This window comes from Plecotus auritus, assembly GCF_963455305.1.
Source record: "Plecotus auritus genome assembly, chromosome: X".
Classification (NCBI taxonomy): Eukaryota; Metazoa; Chordata; class Mammalia; order Chiroptera; family Vespertilionidae; genus Plecotus; species Plecotus auritus.
The window spans coordinates 123,624,764-123,646,047 of record NC_137784.1 but is presented as its reverse complement, the minus strand read 5'-3'; positions in this window follow the sequence as shown (position 1 = coordinate 123,646,047).

Genomic DNA, 21,284 nt, shown 5'->3' with positions numbered 1-21,284 from the left:
ACTCTATTAAGATCTCCCCAATGCTTTTGATGTAGTCCTTATTGTCCTTAGGTTGATTACAGGAATTGAGATTAAGCTGTTATTTAAAGACCTATGTCTGTCCCAAATTACTCACACATTTGCCCCTGATGCCTCCTATCTGTTTTTAATGATATAAATTTTATAAGCAAAATACTATATTTATCATAACACATTCACATTCCCTCATTTAAAATGGAGTGTTCACATGCAGACTCACTAACCATTGAGTAGACCCCAACGTGCCAGGGGTCACAACTCGAGCTCTGCTCTTAAATAAGTAGCTGATATATATATATATATATATATATATATATATATATATATATATATAATTTTTTTTTCTCAGCAGATATAATCAGGGGAAAAATAGGACTAAAATGTAAAGAATAGGAAGAGGGCAAAGAGCTTATCATTGAATCTGAATAGGCTGCGGGGTCTAACATCACCATTTTGCCTAAGACATCATTATAGACCATGTATCCCTAGATCCTTGTAAACTTCTCAGAGCTGGGCCTCCAGATTAGTCAAGAAGTATTTTTACAGTGACAACTGTCTATCCTGTGTTCCTTTTTTGCCCCTCAGACTGATTTACTACTTCAGCACTGATGACGCAGACATTTATCTGACCTACAATCCTCAATAATTCTCCTAAGTCTAATCAATTTCCAGATTGTTCACATCAAATTTGGGCTCATGCATAACTGCAGTTAATGTTAGATGTCAGAATGGAGATAAAGTATTTGCTATGGATGGTAAATTTCCATGGAAAGAGTGAATTTTTACCTGTCTTGCTTTCTTGCCTGCATTTAGTCTAACTTCTACATGTACTTTGTCATATTCACTTGTACCTGTACCTTTCCTTCTTGCCTTGCTGTCTGTCTAGGTTTTGTCTCAATACATCTTATTAAATCCATTTCCTCCCTTCAGTTTCTTTTCTTTTTTTGAAATATATTTTTATTGATTTCAGAGAGGAAGGGAGAGGGAGAGAGAGATATAAACATCAATGATGAAAGAGAATAATTCATCAGCTGCCTCCTGCATGCCCCCTACTGGGGATTGAGCCCACAACCCTGGCATGTGCCTTTGACCAGAATCAAATCCAGGACCCTTCTGTCCACAGGCTGATGCTCTATCCACTGAGCCAAACCAGCTAGGACTCTTATTTATTTTTTAATCTTTATTGTTGAGAGTATTAGAGATGTACTTATTTTTTCCACCAATTGCCCCCCTCCACCTGGTTCCCACCCCACCCCAGGCCTTCACCACTCTATTGTCTGTGTGCATAGGTAATCCATATATGCATATAAGATCTTTGGTTAATCTCTTCCCTTGCCCCCATTCCCTTCCATCTGAGATTCATCAGTCTGTTCCATCTTTCCATGTCTCTGATTCTATTTTATTCACCAAATTATTTTGTTCATTAGATTTCTTGTTTGTTTATTTTGATTTTTAGATTAAATTGTTAATAGATACATATTTATTGCCATTTTGTTACACACATATATATATACATTTCTTTTTTTTTTCTTCTTCTTCCTCTTCTTAAAGAATTCCCTTCAACATTTCATGTAATACTGGTTTGTTGGTGATGAACTCCTTTAGCTCTTTTTCTGTCTGTGAAGCTCTTTGAGAGCAGGAGTTATTTGTATTGGGTTTGGAAGTGCCCAGGTGAGGCTCAGCTGTGAAGCAAGGCAGGCTGGTGCTAGTGCCAGAACTTGGGCCCTTTATTGATAGGTTTGGGGTAGCTGCAGCTTGTTTGAGAGATTTTAGCAGTCTGAAGCCTGAGCCAGGACAATCCATTCATTTGGAAAAGCTGCTGCAAACAGCTTGGGTGTGGCTGCAAATTGAATGGGGTGGGGTCTCAGGGAATCACCAGGATGGAGCAAACAGTATGAGCCAGTTGATGGAGACTCATACAGTAGGTCCTCGTGTTATGTCGGAGATCCATTCCTACAGCACAACATGACACAATTTTCGCCGTAAGTTGGAACCCACCTACATAAGCACCTATGTCATTCACATGGATCACATACACAGCAGTAATGAAGTGAAACAGTTAAAAAAAAAATTAGAAGAAAGATGACAATTCCTGACCTTTGCTTCTGGTAAATAAATAATAAAAAACATAACTCACATATGTACATACGTCAAAATGATGGAATATAAATAAATGGGAGATGGCAATGTAACTACGAAACAATGTACATCGAGTCCTACGTAACCCAAGGACTGCCTGTATATGGCTGCCAGTCAGCCCTGAGAAAGATGATCTCTGCAGAATGAGGGAAATACTCAGCACAGGAAACCAGGGTGTCTTCCTTGCAAGGTCTAACACCACAGCCCACAACCCTGGCTTCTGCTCACACAGCTCTAGGCCACTCTGCCCTCCCTCTTCCAGAGCCCAAGGTGAGTGTTTGCACACAAAATTTTGTGTGTTAGTCCTTTAAGAGGGTGCCTGAAATTCCAGTTGTCTCTCACTGGCAGACAGCAACCCTGCTGCTTTTCATAGCCAGGTGTTATGTGGGCATCATTCTCAGTTCTGGTGCTTTGGGCTGGGGAGCCCAGCTTGGAGTTTAAACCCCTGAGTTCTCAGGGGCAACCCCCCACAGCTGAGATATCTCTTTAGAACTTTAGCTGCGGTCTGTGAAAGCCCAGCCAGCCCTTTCTTGCCTCCACCTTTTCTACCTGTCTCTATGTGGTCTCCACTTTCCATCCTTGGTTATCAGGGTTCTCTCCAGCTAGTACTCAGTTGATTATTCAGAGGGTTTTTTTTTCTATATTTTAGTTGTAATTCCAGTTTGGCCCTGGGAGCTTGTCAGTGTAACTTCCACTTCTCCACCACCATTTTTGAATCTTCAGTTCACTTATTTTCAACTAGAGGCCCAGTGCATGAAAATTCATGCACTGGAGGGGGTGTCCCTCAGCCCGGCCTGCCCCCTCTCACAGTGTGGGAGCCCTCAGGGGTGGGAGGTGACCCGGCGATCAGGGGAAGGCAACGCCCCCATCACACCTCTGCTGCTGCCACTGCCAGAAGCGCAAGCCTCAGCCTGCCCTGGTTACCTAAGCCTTGGGTGGCCCTGGCAGCTGGGCAGCTGCCATCTGAGGCTTGCCTGTGCTTTGGGCATTCGCTGAGAAGCTGACATCCGAGGCTTGCCTGCCCCTTAGGCTGGCCCTGGGTGGCTGGGGACCTGAGGGGACTGGGCACCACCATCTTGGGGCTGTGGACACAACCATCTTTGAGGACGTGGCAGTCAATTAGCATATTTCCTCCTTATTGGCTGTGGGTGCTACCATCTTTGTGATGGCTTAACAGTTGATTAGCATATTCCCTCTTTATTAGATAGGATGGTTGTTTAATATTTTACTGACCACCTCCTGCTGTTGAACATTTCAGTCTTTACAATTTTGAGAGGTTATAAATTATCTATATCTGTGTATTATTTTTTATTTCCTTAGGACATATTTCTAGAAATAACATATAGGTCAAAAGCAATAAAGAACTTTGTGATTATACGTATACACTGGCCAGATTATTATGATTTCTGAAAGCATAATAATCTGTATAAATATATATATATATATATATATACATATATATATACATATATATATACATATATATGTGTGTATATATATATATATATATATATATATATATATATATATATATCCTATACTCAGGAAGGAGGCTTGAGTTTCCCCAGCAATGGAGGAAGCCAAGCTTTCCACCTTCCCTTGCTGGCCCAGGCCTCCACTCAAGGCTACAAAGTTTCAATTATAGAAGATAAATAAATCCCAACAGAAACGGCGGCTGCCACTGAGCTGGAGAGAGCAGGAGGCTAGGGTTGCCCCCAGCAATGGAAGAAGCCAAGCTTCTGCAAACATGGCCTGCTTTGGCCTCCGCTTAAGGCTACAAAGTTTCAATTATAGAAGATAAATAAAGCTCAACAGAAATGGCTGCCACCAAGGAGCGAGCAGAAGGCCTCGCTCCACTCTAGGCTACAAAGTTTCAATTGTAGAAGATAAATAAACCCCAGATACCAGGGCCTCAGCTTGGATTGCCATGGGGCATGGCCAGCCTGCAAACCACCACAAGCCCCTTGCCCAGGCCACCGCACATCCCAAGGGAACCCCCACCCTGATCCAGGACACCCTTCAGGGAAAACCAGCTGGCCCTCACCCATGCACCAGACCTCTATCCTATCTAATAAAAGAGTAATATGCAGATTGACCATCACTCCAACACACAAGATGGCTGCCCCCATGTGGTCAAAGATCCTGCCCCCATGTGGACACAAGATGGCCACCACAGATGGCCAGCAAGGGAGGGCAGTTGGGAGGGACCAGGTCTGCAAGGGAGGGCAGTTGGGGGTGACCAGGCCGGCAGAGGAGGGAAGTTGGGGGTACCGGGCCTGCAGGGAAGGGCAGTTAGGGGCAAACAGGCTGGCAGGGGAGCAGTTAGGCATCAATCAAGCTGGCAGGGGAGTGGTTAGGGGGTGATCTGGCTGGCAGGCAGAAGCAGTTAGGGACAACCAGGAAGGCAGGCAGGTGATCAGTTGGGAGCCAACAGTCCTGGATTGTGAGAGTGATGTCTGACTGCCCGTTTAGGCCAGATCCCTAAACGGGCAGTCGGACATCCCTTGAGGGGTCCCAGATTGGAGAGGGTGCAGGCTTGGCTGAGGGACAACCCCCATGCATGAATTTCATGCACCGGGTGCATGAATTTGTGCATGGGTGAGGTCTGGCCAGTCTGGCCAGGGGGAGGGGACATGGGCGGTTGGCCAGCCTGCCTGCTCGTCAAACTCCTGGTCGAGGGGAAAATTTGCATATTAGCCTTTTACTATATAGGATATACACTGAGTGGCCAGATTATTATGCATTCAGAGATCATAATAATCTGGCCACTCAGTGTATATTTCCAAATTGCTTTCCAAAAGTGATGTAAAAGAGTACTGGTTTTTCTGCCCTTTACCCTTCTTAAAGTTCTTACCAGTATTAGGGTTTAGGGATTAAATTAATAGACCATAATTGTATGTCAATCTTTATTTTAATATATTTTGCTGATTCCTTGGGTCATGATATTTTTTTTTGGTATTTGTTTTTTACTTTTGTAGAATTGTTTAATTTTCTTTGACCACTTATTTACTTGGGTCTTAATTGATTTTGATAATCTCTTTATATATTTAGGATATTAACCTTTTGCTCTGATTTTATAGACTTGTGCATTTGGCTAAAAGAAGTAACAAAGCTCTAAATTGTAGTTCAATTCCAAACATTACCATGTCCTAGGAAAAGAACTTCTGGGAGTATGGTACTAGTGGGAAATGTGTGGTATGTTGGTATAGTTCGTATATTTTTAGAAACCATAATATAATTCCACAAAAAGATATTTCTCACTGTAAAGCAGGTTGTGATACCAATATCTGAATTTACCTATGTTTAATTTATCATGGTTTCTCCACTTTTCTGTGTGCAAAGCAAATTTGCTCAAAATACTGTTTTCATGACTTTGCTTTTAGCTTGGCTACTTTTGTCAAATGAATATCACTAACTCATCCAAACTTTCCAGGTATCCTATATAATGAAAGAGTAATATGCAAATTAACCATCACTCCGCTACACCCACAAGCCACACCCACAAGCTATGCCCACCAGCCAATCAGGAGCAAATATGCAAAAAAACCTAACCAAGATGGCTACGGCCACAGAGATCAGGAGGGAGGCTTGGGTTTCCCCGGCAATGGAGGAAGCCAAGCTTTCTGCACACCCTGGCTGGCCCAGGCCTCTGCTTAAGGCTACAAAGTTTCAATTATAGAAGATACATAAATCCCCCCAAAAATGGCTGCCACCATGGAGCAAGCAGAAGGCTTGGCTCCGCTCCAGGCTACAAAGTTTCAATTGTAGAAGATAAATAAACCCCAGATACCAGGGCCACCGCTTGGGTCACCAGGGGGCGTGGCTGGACTGCAAACCACCACAGGACCCTCGCCCAGGCCGCCCCACGCCCCAAGGGAACCCCCACCCTGATCTGGGACACCCTTCAGGGTAAATCAGCTGGCCCCCACCAGTGCACCAGGCCTCTATCCTATCTAATAAAAGAGTAATATGCAGATTGACCATCACTCCAACACACAAGATGGCTGCCCCCATGTGGTCAAAGATCCTGCCCCCATGTGGACACAAGATGGCCACCACAAGATGGCCAGCAAGGGAGGGCAGTTGGGAGGGACCAGGTCTGCAAGGGAGGGCAGTTGGGGGTGACCAGGCCGGCAGAGGAGGGAAGTTGGGGGTACCGGGCCTGCAGGGAAGGGCAGTTAGGGGCAAACAGGCTGGCAGGGGAGCAGTTAGGCATCAATCAAGCTGGCAGGGGAGTGGTTAGGGGGTGATCTGGCTGGCAGGCAGAAGCAGTTAGGGACAACCAGGAAGGCAGGCAGGTGATCAGTTGGGAGCCAACAGTCCTGGATTGTGAGAGTGATGTCTGACTGCCCGTTTAGGCCAGATCCCTAAACGGGCAGTCGGACATCCCTTGAGGGGTCCCAGATTGGAGAGGGTGCAGGCTTGGCTGAGGGACAACCCCCATGCATGAATTTCATGCACCGGGTGCATGAATTTGTGCATGGGTGAGGTCTGGCCAGTCTGGCCAGGGGGAGGGGACATGGGCGGTTGGCCAGCCTGCCTGCTCGTCAAACTCCTGGTCGAGGGGAAAATTTGCATATTAGCCTTTTACTATATAGGATATACACTGAGTGGCCAGATTATTATGCATTCAGAGATCATAATAATCTGGCCACTCAGTGTATATTTCCAAATTGCTTTCCAAAAGTGATGTAAAAGAGTACTGGTTTTTCTGCCCTTTACCCTTCTTAAAGTTCTTACCAGTATTAGGGTTTAGGGATTAAATTAATAGACCATAATTGTATGTCAATCTTTATTTTAATATATTTTGCTGATTCCTTGGGTCATGATATTTTTTTTTGGTATTTGTTTTTTACTTTTGTAGAATTGTTTAATTTTCTTTGACCACTTATTTACTTGGGTCTTAATTGATTTTGATAATCTCTTTATATATTTAGGATATTAACCTTTTGCTCTGATTTTATAGACTTGTGCATTTGGCTAAAAGAAGTAACAAAGCTCTAAATTGTAGTTCAATTCCAAACATTACCATGTCCTAGGAAAAGAACTTCTGGGAGTATGGTACTAGTGGGAAATGTGTGGTATGTTGGTATAGTTCGTATATTTTTAGAAACCATAATATAATTCCACAAAAAGATATTTCTCACTGTAAAGCAGGTTGTGATACCAATATCTGAATTTACCTATGTTTAATTTATCATGGTTTCTCCACTTTTCTGTGTGCAAAGCAAATTTGCTCAAAATACTGTTTTCATGACTTTGCTTTTAGCTTGGCTACTTTTGTCAAATGAATATCACTAACTCATCCAAACTTTCCAGGTATCCTATATAATGAAAGAGTAATATGCAAATTAACCATCACTCCGCTACACCCACAAGCCACACCCACAAGCTATGCCCACCAGCCAATCAGGAGCAAATATGCAAAAAAACCTAACCAAGATGGCTACGGCCACAGAGATCAGGAGGGAGGCTTGGGTTTCCCCGGCAATGGAGGAAGCCAAGCTTTCTGCACACCCTGGCTGGCCCAGGCCTCTGCTTAAGGCTACAAAGTTTCAATTATAGAAGATACATAAATCCCCCCAAAAATGGCTGCCACCATGGAGCAAGCAGAAGGCTTGGCTCCGCTCCAGGCTACAAAGTTTCAATTGTAGAAGATAAATAAACCCCAGATACCAGGGCCACCGCTTGGGTCACCAGGGGGCGTGGCTGGACTGCAAACCACCACAGGACCCTCGCCCAGGCCGCCCCACGCCCCAAGGGAACCCCCACCCTGATCTGGGACACCCTTCAGGGTAAATCAGCTGGCCCCCACCAGTGCACCAGGCCTCTATCCTATCTAATAAAAGAGTAATATGCAGATTGACCATCACTCCAACACACAAGATGGCTGCCCCCATGTGGTCAAAGATCCTGCCCCCATGTGGACACAAGATGGCCACCACAAGATGGCCAGCAAGGGAGGGCAGTTGGGAGGGTCCAGGTCTGCAAGGGAGGGCAGTTGTGAGCGATCAAGCCTGCAGGGGAGGGCAGTTAGGGGTGACCAAGCTGGCAGAGGAGGGAAGTTGGGGGCTTCCAGGCCTGCAGGGAAAGGCAGTTGGGAGGGACCCAGGCCTGCAGGGTAGGGCAGTTAGGGGTGACCAGTCCTGCAGGGTAGGGCAGTTAGGGGTGACCAGGACTGCAGGGGAAGGCAGTTAGGGGTGACTAGGCCTGCAGGGGAGGGCAGTTAGGGGCAAACAGGCTGGCAGGGGAGCAGTTAGGCATCAATCAGGCTGGCAGGGGAGTGGTCAGGGGGTGATCAGGCTGGCAGGCAGAAGCGGTTAGGGGTAATCAGGAGGGCAGGCAGGTGAGAAGTTGGGAGCCAGCAGTCCTGGATTGTGAGAGGGATGTCCGACTGCCCATTTAGGCCCGATCCCACTGGGATTGGGCTTAAACGGGCAGTCGGACATCCCTCGAGGGGTCCCAGATTGGAGAGGGTGCAGGCTGGGCTGAGGGACACCTCCCCTGTGCACGAATTTTGTGAACCGGGCCTCTAGTTTTTTAATATAGACCATGAGATTTTTAATTACTCATATGTGTTTTCTCTCCATTCATTAAAATGATTATTATGAAGAATGTTTTTCCCAAAAAAAGTGTTTTATTAAAAATTCTCAGAAAGTCATTTTCCATAATTATTTTATGATAAAGTACAATTACAATATCTTTGCTTATTTAAGTCACAATAATACTAGTATTCCCTTTGGAACAAACACCACATCATCACTAGACCTATTGATAACCTTTCTGGACCTTAGATAAAATTCTTGTCTCTACCCTGGCTGCTTTGACTCAGTGGATAGAGCATTGGCCTACAGACTGAAGGGTCCCAGGTTCAATTCTGGTAGGGGGCGCATGCCCAGGTTGCAGGCTTGATCCCCAGTGGGGGAGGGGCATGCAGGAGGCAGCCAATCGGTGACTATATTGTAATTGATGTTTCTCTCTCTCTCCTTCTCCCTTCCTCTCTGAGATCAATAAAAATATATTTAAAAAATAAAATGAATATACTTAAAATATTCTTGTCTCTAGGGAGTAGGGAGGTAGATGTGGGAGATATCCAAATTTTTTCTCTAGTTGAGTATGTTCTTTTTCTTAGTAGTTATCTTATGTGTAGTTATATCTCAAACTAGTGGCCCAGTGCATGAAATTCATGCACATTAAAAGGGGATTAATTAGAGGAAATATTTTAATATTGCTATTTGCCCTTTCTCTATAACAGAATTGTTAGAGATGAAAGAAAATTAGTAAAATGTATATGAAAATCTTCCTCCTGCCAGAGTCTGTGGTGCGCCATAGGACCCAGAGTTAAGTCCCCGCCCACCCGTGGCACCTCAAAATTGTGTGAGACCCAGACCTGGCCAGCCCCACCCATCAAGCCCCGCTGGGTGGGGGGGGGGGGGCGCCACCTCAGGTCCCCCAGCACACGCCGGTTGGGGGGGAGTGGAGCCTTAGGTCCCTCAGCACACCCTCAGGTCCCCTGTCCCAGCGCTGGGGCAGGGGGCACACCTTGAGGTCCCCCATCAAGCCCCACCAAGCAGTCTGAGATTCTCCTGTCAATCCCTGCCAAGTGGGGGCGCAGCCTCAGGTCCCCTGGCCCAGCATCCAGGTGGGGGGAGCAGCTTGAGGTCCCCTGTCAAGCCCTGCTGGGTGGGGGGTGCAGCCTCAGGTCCCCCGGCACCGGGGTTGGGGGAACAGCCTGAGGTCCCCTAGCCCAGGGTGGAGGGCATGGCCTGAGGTCCCCAGGCCTGGGGTGGGGGGAGCAGCCTGAGTTCCCCCTGCCCAGCACTGGGGCAGGTGGTGCACCTTGAGGTCCCCTATCAAGCCCTGCCGGGTGGGGTCACAGCCTGAGGTCCTCTGTCCCAGCTCTGGGGCAGGGGGAACAGGCTCAGTTCCCCTGCCCTGGCCCAGTGCCAGGCAGCCTCAGGTCCCTGCTGATTGCTCCCTAAGGCTCATTATGGGAACTCAGCATCCACTGTGGGTGCATCCATCTTGTGTTACGGAAACCCCACCTCCACTATGGGTGCCGCCATCTTTGTGACAGTGTGACGGTCATTTTGCATATTCCCTCTTTATTATACAGGATTCTTACCTCTACCTTCCATCCCAATTGGAACATGAAGGGAACAGAGGGTTATGTAGCAAATATGACAAGTTCATGGGGCTACTTGGCAAGCCTGACAAGCTCAGTTGTAGAGAGTAACCATACAGGATGATCTGATCATAAATTCCTAACTGGTGAGTAATCATGTCCAGGTCTATAGATTCCTTAATGAAAACTTAACCTTTGCATTTACTAAGCCCTGTCTATTGTTTTTGTGCATCTAAGGTAACATACCATTGGTATGTCCATTAACTGTCTTTCCTAGACCCCTTGGAGGCATAACCACCTTACCCCCCAAATTCCTCATTGTTACCTTGTTGCCCACATTTGATCTCTATTTAATGGAAATGTTAAATGGTAACTATCCTATACCCACCAATGTAAAACAAGTATGCATCTGTCCATTTTACTTTTTATCCAATCCTAGAGATTACCCCACTTAGCTTTCTTCCTCCTTAATCTACCACTGATGGATTTCATATAACCTTCCTTATATTTTTCCTCTATGATTCTAAACTGCAAAACTTTCATTCTCTAGAGCATTTTCTCAATCCTTTGAGATTTTACCTTCAGGTTGGTCCTCAGTTTTTGCCTCAAATATACTCTTATAAAATTTGTCTATAAGCTTGGACTTTTTTGTTGTTGACAGGAATATTGGTGGCTGTGGTTGCAACAGGGGTGGCTGAGTGGAAAACAGGATATTCAACCTGTGAGAGACAATCATAATGATTGATCTTGTCATTTTCATGGGCTCTATATTATTTTAGTGCAGAATCTCAGGTTTTTCCTCATGATATCCCTCAAATCTTCTAATGTTGTACTTTGCCCATATTAAGTTTTCAGTAAATGTCTGTGGGCTGCAAGCAAAAATTTTATTAATGTAAACCATTATGTAATGTAAGTAGTATGAATTTAAAAGTGAAGGGGAGCAGACTATAATCACTACAAAACGTGTCACTTTGGCATAAGGATTATTTTAGGCAGATTATTTTGAAGAAACAGCAGATTTAGGAAAATCTCTGAAATCTGAGTAGAAGTTACCCTTTTATTAGAGACATTTATAAGGGAACTCTCATTTGTAAGTGTGTCTCTCTCTCAGTGCCTGAAGGAGAAGGCCGACCAGTCTCTAGAAACTCTTATCAATGGAGAAGGCAATAACTTAAATCTACCTGGTACATAACAATCATACCATTGTTTATAACTGAGCTTTGGCTGATAACCTCCCAGAACTCACTCAGTCCCCAACATCTTTTTTTGTCTTTAACTAGAAATGGTATTTCAGATGATAGCTTGGGCCATTTCCTAGAGTAACTCCATTTCCATGGTCTCTTGTATGTATGTGAGAGATACCCATGTTATTAAACTTCTGTTTGTTTTTCTCCTTTTTTTTTCTTTTTAATCCTCACCCCAAGATATATTTTTCCATTGATTTTTAGAGAGAGTGGAAGAGAGAGGGAAATACACAGAGAAATATCGATGTGAGAGAAACACATCATGTCCAGGGCCGGGGCCAAGGAGGAGCCTGCAACAGAGGTACGCACCCTTGATCAGAATTGAACCCTGGATCCTTTGGTCCACAGGCTGAACCAAACTGGCTAGGGCTCTCCTGTCTTTTTATTGTAGGGGGTCTTAGCCAAGAATCTGAAGGGTAAAGGAAAAATTATTTTTCTACTTCCTCAAAAGTGAACCTGAAACTCTTTAGAATATGTATTTATGGAAACAAACTAAAGAATAGTTGTAAAGAAGAAGAAATAAAAGGCATCCAAATTGGAAAAGAAGAAGTAAAGCTGTCCTTATTTGCAGATGACATGATATTGTACATAAAAAACCTGAAAGACTCCATCAGAAACTAACAGACTTAATAAATGAATTCGGCAATGTAGCAGGATACAAAATTAATGCCAAGAAATCTATGGCATTTCTATACACCAATAGTGAACTTACAGAAAGAGAGACTAAAAAAGCAATCCCATTTACCATCACACCAAAAAAATTAAGATACCTAGGAATAAACTTAACCAAGGAGGTAAAAGACCTATACGCGGAAAACTACAGGACACTGAAAAAAGAGATAGAGGAAGACGTAAACAGATGGAAGAACATACAATGTTCATGGATTGGTAGAATCAATATCATTAAAATGTCCATACTACCCAAAGCAATCTATAGATTCAATTCACTCCCCATTAAAATACCAATGGCATATTTCACAGACCTATAAAGAACTCTCCAAAAATTCATCTGGAATAAAAAAAGACCCCGAATAGATGCAGCAATCCTGAGAAAGAAGAATAAAGTAGGAGGGATCTCAATACCAGATTTCAAGCTGTATTACAAAGCCACTGTTCTCAAAACAGCCTGGTACTGGCACAAGAACAGACATATAGACCAATGGAATAGAATAGAGAATCCAGATATTGACCCAAACCACTATACACAATTAATATTTGACAAAGGAGGCATGAACATACAATGGAGTCAAGACAGTCTCTTCAATAAATGGTGTTGGGAAAATTGGACAGATACATGCAAAAAAATGAAACTAGATCACCAACTTACACCATACACAAAAATTAACTCAAAATGGATACAGGACTTAAACATAAGACGGGAAACCATAAAAATACTAGAGGAATCCACAGGCAGCGAAATCTCAGACATATGCAGAAATAACTTCTTCACTGATACTGCCCCTAGGGCAATGGAAGCCAAAGAGAATATAAACAAATGGGACTACATCAAAATAAAAAGCTTTTGCACAGCAAAAGAAACCATCAACAAAACAACAAGAAACCCCACTGTATGGGAGAACATATTTGCAAATGTTATCACTGATAAAGGTTTAACCTCCAACATCTACAGGTAGCTCATACAACTTAATAAAAGGAAGATAAATGATCCAATAAAAAAAAAAATGGGCAACAGACCTAAATAGAATCTTTTCGAAAGAAGACAGAAGGAAGGCCAAGAGACACATGAAAACATGCTCAAAGTCACTAATTATCTGAGAGATGCAAATCAAAACAACAATGAGATACCATCTCACACCTGTCAGAATGGCTATCATCAACAAATCAACAAAAGACAAGTGTTGGCGAGGATGCGGAGAAAAAGGAACCCTCGTGCACTGCTGGTGGGAATGCAGACTGGTGCAGCCACTGTGGAGAACAGTATGGAGTTTCCTCAAAAAACTGAAAATGGAACTCCCATTTGACCCAGTAATCCCACTCCTAGGAATATATCCTAAGAAACCAGAAACACCAATCAGAAAGGATATATGCACCCCTATGTTCATAGCAGCACAATTTACAATAGCTAAGATTTGGAAACAGCCTAGGTGCCCGTCAGCAGATGACTGGATCAGAAAACTATGGTACATCTACACAATGGAATACTATGCTGCCATAAAAAAGAAGGAATTACTACCATTTGTAGACACCTGGATGGAATTAGAGAACATTATGCTAAGTGAAATAAGCCAGTCAATGAAAGAAAAATACCACATGATCTCACTCATTTGTGGATAACGAAGAACATTATAAACTGAGGAACAAAAAGATAGATACGGAGGCAGTAAAGCATCAAATAGTCTGTCAAATTACAGGGGTAAGGTTGGGGAGAGGTGGGGGAAATAAGAGATCAACCAAAGGACTTGTATGCATGCTTATAAGAGTAACCAATGGATGCAAAACATTGGGGAATAAGGGCATGTATGGGAGTGGGGTGGGGGGGTGGGGCAATGGTAAGATATGTACACATATAATACCTTAATAAAAATATATATAAAAAATAAAAAATAAAAAAATGAAAAAAAGAATAGTTGTAATGACTGTGGCAAATTTAATGCCAACTCTTGATCAGGCAAGTTTGTGAATTATTTGAGAATCAGCTTCCAGCATGAGCACATTTGGTAGTGATGTTGGTAGTAGGGGAAATATGGCCTAGCTCTAGGTAGCATACTGATTATACATACAGAGGGGAAGAGAGAGGGAGGGAGGAAGAGAGAGAGATAATTGTAATATTTCAAGTGTATATGCCCTTCAAGTAAGTGAAAGCAAATGTGTGGGCATCTATAATAATAAAAGTGTAATATGCTAATTTGACTGGACAGCCGAATGACTTTCTGGACGTCCTTCCAAACGACCTTCGGGATGAAGCCATGGCAGAGGGGGCTGAGGCAGCCACATCGGTGGTGGGGGCGAGCCCCTTGCACGAATTTCACGTATCAGGCCTCTAGTTATATATAAAACTTTCAGTCTCACTGCCTTTTGCCACCATAGCTTAAGATAGTTGATTCAGTTTGATTTTTAGAAAAAAGGATGACAGTTTCTACTGTAAAATTCTTACCATCTGTGCCATAGTTTGCTAAGAGGTCAAGCTTTGCCTTGGTGTTTATTCTTTGCAATCAAGATTAAGTGGGTGCTCTCCCACAGTAATTTCATGAAAATCAGATTGATGTGTCCTATTGTTTTACCTGCTCTTCTGTTGCAGACCAGCTATTAAGAAGCAAAGTAATGTGGAGGCAGTACTCTTGCTCTCCCTCAGATGGATCTTTGCTGTGCCATCTAAACTGCAGATATAATAATTTTGTTCCTGTTAAGTAATGGCTGTGTCATCTGTCCACTTTATCTCTGCTATTCAGAATCTCAGATATTTTTTCATATTAAAAGTCATTGCTCTAGGAGAATATTTTATTTTTTTAAACATATGTTTATTGATTTCAGAGAGGAAGGGAGAGGGAAAGAGAGATACAGACATCAATGATGAGAGAGAATCATTGATGGGCTACCTCCTACATGCCCCTTATTGGGGATTGAGCCCACAACCCAGGCTTGTGCCCTAACTGAGAATCGAACCTGTGATACCCTGGTTCATAGGTCAATGCTCCACCACTGAGCCACACCAGCAAGGCTATTTTATGACATTTTAAAAACTGTTTTTTTTTTTTATGTAATTGGAAGTTCTCTGAATCACTGCAAGTCAAGGCTTTTGTCAATATGAATTTAGATAGTGGAACTGGCTGAAGTTAAAGTGAAAAGGAGAAAGTTTGGAAAGTACAGAGAAATGCCCCCACTCCATATGATGAAGACCCTTCTAATGACTGTGGTCTGCATTCCCAAGCAGTTGTAGCAAAGCTTCTTTCTACAGGTCAGGGACATTCAAAGCCTCAAGTGGGACAGTACTTGGGCTAGTTTCCACAAAAATAAGATAATATAGAGAAATAGACCACCTCAAGATTTAATGAGTTTTCTATCAATAGAAATGTTCAAGAAAATGTTTGTGAACCATTTCATGGTACTGTTGGAAAGTGTTTCTAGTAGTAAAAAATAAAAAATAAAAACTATTTACACTGAATAAACATTGAAGCACTTTTAAAAATCTGACATTTTATAATCCTAACATTGTTATCTAATCAGAGAACAGGAATGAGTCAGAAAGGCAGAAAGCAGTGTCAACTTGACCCTAGTTGTTAATGATTCTACAACTTTGATAAGGCAAAAATAAAAGATCTTAACTATAATGGGCTATCATATAAAATAGAAATAAAACCACATGTATATAAAGTAAGAATTATGGGAAAACAAGATCAAGTGAAATATGGGGTTTGGGGTGCAGATTCTTCTTGTGGGTTCTTGTCTGATGAAGTTTGAAGAATAAACTCATGGATTAAAATATTTCTTTAATAAAAATGTAAAAGTTTATTGGAAGCATATACAAACTCCATCTGGGCAGGGGTGTCCTGGGTAGGGGCCTCTAAATGGGAAAAGCTTGCTCTCTCTCTTTCTCTAATGGGAAAAAATCTAAAATATCTGAAACTGAATCTACTGAGTCTCTTTTTCTCTGGGTTTATAAAAGCTGTAGCTCTTTGAACATGACTTTTTTTACCTGGACCCTTTACTTATTTTTGGACCCCCAGTGTTTTCCTCAATGGTCATTCTGCTACATGGTATTAGTTTCAAAGCTCAAAGCCCACATGGTCCCCCCCTCTACTCCCGCTCTTATTTTGTAACATTATCTATCTTATCTGTTTAGGTTAGAGTTGCTTTTTTGTTTTGTGTTTTTTGTTTTTTTATTGTTTAAAGCATTACATATAGTAGTACATATATCTCCTTTTTTTTTTCCCATTGGCCTTCCCCCAGCTAGAGTTGCTTTTGATCTTCCTTATGGCTCTCAGTTATCCTGGCTGGAGATATTTTATTACCCCTATGGCTCTTCCAAGTCCTCAGGTCAGGGCTGCTTTTGATCTACCTTAGGGTTGCTTTACTTGCTCAGGTCAGAGATACCTCTGTCCTTGATTTATGGCTGTTTTAATTGTTCAAGCCAGAAATGTCTCTATCCTTCCTGGATTCCCCCCTTCCTGTCTGCATAATTAAGCTAGTTAGCTAACCCTTATCACAAGGATGGAGAAAATATAAAAGTGTAGCTAAGTTTTGGGCTGTCTAGACAAAACTGGTTCATGGCCAAAGGAAATTAATTCAGATTCCTCCTACTCAGTGATATATAATTCAATAAAATTAAGTATCAGTGTAATTGTAGTTGGTATTACATATAATGTTATGAGTGGGTGGCTAATGGTTGTGAGTGACAGAGAAATCATTTAAACTTTAATACTTTTATTGATTTTAGAGAGAGGAACGGAGAGAGATAGAAAGATTGAAATATCAATGAGAAATAAACATTGATTGACTGCCTCCTGTAAGCCACTGGGGATCGATCTGGCAATCTCTTGGTTCATGGTTTGATGCTCAACCACTGAGCAACACTGGTCAGGCCATTTAAACTTTAAAGTAAGTAACTTTCCAGCCTTAATATAAGGAAGTGTGTTTGTTACTGCTCTGAAATTCAGAATTTTTTCCTAATAATTAAAGTATGGAGTTACACTATTTAAAAACATCTTTCTATCTCTCTTAAAGCTCATTTCCCTTTCAAATAATTACTAAGTTGTGCTCACAATTAACACTGCGTCAATTCTTATTATTTACAGATCTTAAGTACTGAGTAGATTGAAAGCAAATGGCCCCTGAATGTCCTTGATATATCTGACTCATTGGGAGTGAATCATAATCTTTGCGTTGTTTTTCCAGTTGGGAGAGCATGTAAGGATTAAGCTCCATAATTTTCTGTGTATCCAAAGTTACATATTTATGAAGTGCTTGGGTTAGGCACCAACTGGAATCACAGAACCAGAATATCTTGAGATAAGACCTGTAACCTTAGTTGGGAATGAATGTAGAAGATAAAAGTTTTAAGAACACAGCTTTGGAATCATCACATCTTGACTGTTCAGTCTTGAGTGTATGCTTAACCTTGTCAAGCATCAGTTATCTCTATTTGTAACACAGGGATAATAATACAATGTCATAGGGTCGCTGTGAGGATAAATAGAGATGATATATGTAAAATCACTTACATGGAGCATAGCACATAGGCTCTGAATTATGAAAAGTGATGATCTGTCCCTGTAAGACTTGGGAAAGGGCACAGGGGATGAGAAGTCAATGTGGATTTAAAAAAAAAAACACAAAAAAACACACACACAAATCATATCTCCTGACTTGACAGAATTACTCTGGCCCTTTGGATATAAAAGTATTAACCTTAATCATTCTATTTTTCCTCTAGCTTTAAAAATTCCTGAATCTTGCCAGGCCTGCTGGAGGTAATCAAGCCACTTCATGGCAACCTCCTCATCTAAGCTTACTTGTCTCCTGGATGTCCCATGCTTTGTCTGGTTCACATCAGGAACTGAATTGGTCCTTATCTCTTAGGGAAGTATTTCAGGTTGTCCCTCTCTAAACCCTTCCCTATTTGCCATACATCTTTTCCTATCCCATACTCTCTGGCTCTTGACACACTTCTGTTGCAGAGAGCTGGGCCCAAGGTAACTGAGCTATGACATAGGGTGACACATAGTCTAAACATCAGTACTTCAAAACTTTCTATAAAATGTGGATATATGGAAGCATATATTTCCTGTAAGATTGGAGTTGCTCAGGGATCCAGGGGTCCTCAAACTATGGCCAGCGGGCCACATGAGGCCTGCCGAGGACATTTATCCAGCCCATCGGGTGCCGCTGCCTGTCCTGCTTAGCAGCAAACTTGTCCCGGGCCCACAGTACGCATAATAATTTGTTCATAGTTTTTTTTTTTTTAACTATAGTCTGGCCCTCCAACAGTCTGAGGGACAGTGAACTGACCCCCTGTTTAAAAAGTTTGAGGACCCCTGGTAGGCAGATGCAGCAAGCAAGCAGGAGGGAAGTTTATTAGAGGAAATGGGAGATGGCACCACAACTGGGGTAGGTTAGAACTCAGTCCCCACTGTCCTTGGGGTTGAATTTTATGCACAAAAAATGCAAGGGGCAGAAGCTGGGGGACATAGTGTTCTAATCTGATTAGATGGAGTTCGTTGTTCTTCAGACCAATTAGAGCTGGCCATTGAGGCTGTGGGCTGTAAGAGGCCATTGTAATTGTTGGTCTGCTGTCTCGCCCTCTGGTATGGCTGCCTCCTGTTGTGCCAGATAGGGTGACTGCTTGCTATTCCACAAAATGAGGCTGGAGCCACTTTCTTGTTCAGGACTTTCTAGTCTGCCTGAGCCAAATGTCCTCTGCTGGCCTGTCATTTCCCAGTCATTGAAAATAGGTTCAACTTCCATCAATACTGAATTGACCTTGATAAGTGCCTTTCATCCTATATAATAAAGAGCTAATATACAAATAGTCGTCATGCCCTTGCACCCTCGCACCCTTGCGCCGGGGTCAGGGAACCTGAGGATGGGCCGGGGGACCTGAGGCCACGCCTCCTGTCCCGGAGCTGGGGTACCTGAGGCCACGCCTTCCCACCCCTGTGCCTGGGCACCTGAGGCCGTGCCCCCCACCTGGCGAGGCTGGATGGGGGACCTGAGGCTGTGCACTCCACCCGGCAGGGCTTGACGGGGTGGGACTGGGGGGTCTGGGTCTCAAGTAATTTTGAGGCACATGCGGGTGGGTGGGGACTTGACAATGGGTCCCGCTGGACGCCCAGACTCTGACAGGATATTTTACTAATTTTCTTTCATTGCTGACACTTCCATTATAGAGAATGGGCAAATAGCAATATTAAAATATTTCCTCTAATTAACCCCTTTTAATGTGCACTAATTTTGTGCACTGGGCCACTAGTTGCATTATAATGTTACAGAATTTACCAGGCGACCGAAAAATACACAGGGAATACTCGGAGACCCAGGAAAAATGCATTTATTTTAGTACAGTGACACAGAGTGTCAGTTCTCCAAATCCTGTGTGAGTGAATATGGAGGAAGCTTTCCCTTTATACCCTTTGGTTTCTTTGTTTTCTATCTGTTTGCTAACTACCAGGCTTTTGTGGTGGGCTTCCATGGCCCCTCCTGAGTAAGTTAGAATGGGGAAGTTAGATTGTATCTAAATGCCTGGTCTGGGTGGTGCCAGTGAACTCCCCTCTAGCTAAGCTGTTACATTCTTTGTTTATGGCCTCTGTAAAATGGGAGTATTGTGGGAAACAGGTTCTACAAGACAGGACAGGCATCAATGGAGTTAATTATCGGCTAGCAAAGGTGTGCATTAGAAGGCAGGTTACTGGCACAGATTCAGATTGCTAGCCCCCCCCCCCCAAATGTCTTATATTCCCCATCAATAACTTGGTGCTATGAAAAGTCATTCACAAACAGTCCAATTACATAAAATCAAGGGAAGAGTAAAGTAAATGATGGTACATCCACATAATGGACCACTATTCAGATTTTAAAATGATGTTGACAAGGAATTTTTAATGACATGAGAATATACTAATGATATAATGCCTTGTGAATGAAAAGTTGCTATAAAAACATTCCATATAATATGATATAAGCCATTTAAGAAAAAAATGATATATATGCATATTACTATATATATAAAATGTTATAATTTACATTAGGAGCATGTATACCAAATATAAAATGTATTTATTTAAACATGCATATATACATATATGCATATATGTATACATTTTGTAAAATGTAATAAAAATAAAAATGATATTAACAGTAATTATTTATGAGAAGAAATCACAAGTGATTTATATTTTTGTTTATATTTTTCTCTTCTTTTTTCCCCCTTAACATTCTGTAGTACCTTCTTTTTTCCCCCTTAACATTCTGTTTTTCCCTCTTAACATTAGAAAAGCAATGGGGAAGTTAGATTGTATCTAAATGCCTGGTCTGGGTGGTGCCAGCAATGCTTTTCTAATCCATAAAAAATAAGCATTTTTTATTTCAAGCAGTTGTCATAAGCAATGGTAATTGTGTCTGAGCTGTGAAATCAATTCATCATTAGATAGTTGAAATCTGAATCTCTGCTTCTCATCTTGAGTGAAAATGGTTTCCCTAGACTGGTAAGACCAAGTGGAGAAGTTTGTTTCTTCACACTGTGCTTTAAAAATATGCCAAGAGCTATACAAATATTGACTCCTTTTTCTATGAGCAAGATCCGGGTCTGTGAAGTAGGGTTTGCAATAAGTTGAGTAATTACTCTCCTCAAAGATATTATCCATGTCTTAATCTCTGGAACCTGTGAGTATAACTTTATGTAGAAAAGAAAAAGACTTTGTAGATATGATTATATTGAGATGGAGTCCTAAATGCAATCACATGTATCTTTATCAGTAGGAGATAGAGGGAGATTCGACACAAACAGAAGAGGAGAGTACAATGTGACCATGGAAGCTTAGATTGGAGTGATGTAAACACAAGCCAAGTGATGACAGTAGCCACAAGGATTCAGAAGCAGTAAGGAGTAGATTCCCTGACAGAGCCTCTGGAGGGAGTAGGGCCTGGCTAACACCTTGATTTTGGCCAAGTGAAACTGATTTCAGATTTCTGGCCTCCAGAGCTGTGAAAGAACAAAATTATGTTGTTTTAAGCCACTAAGTTTTTGTTAATTTATTGCAACATCAGAGGAATCTTATACACGGTTATAGTAATATGCATAAAAT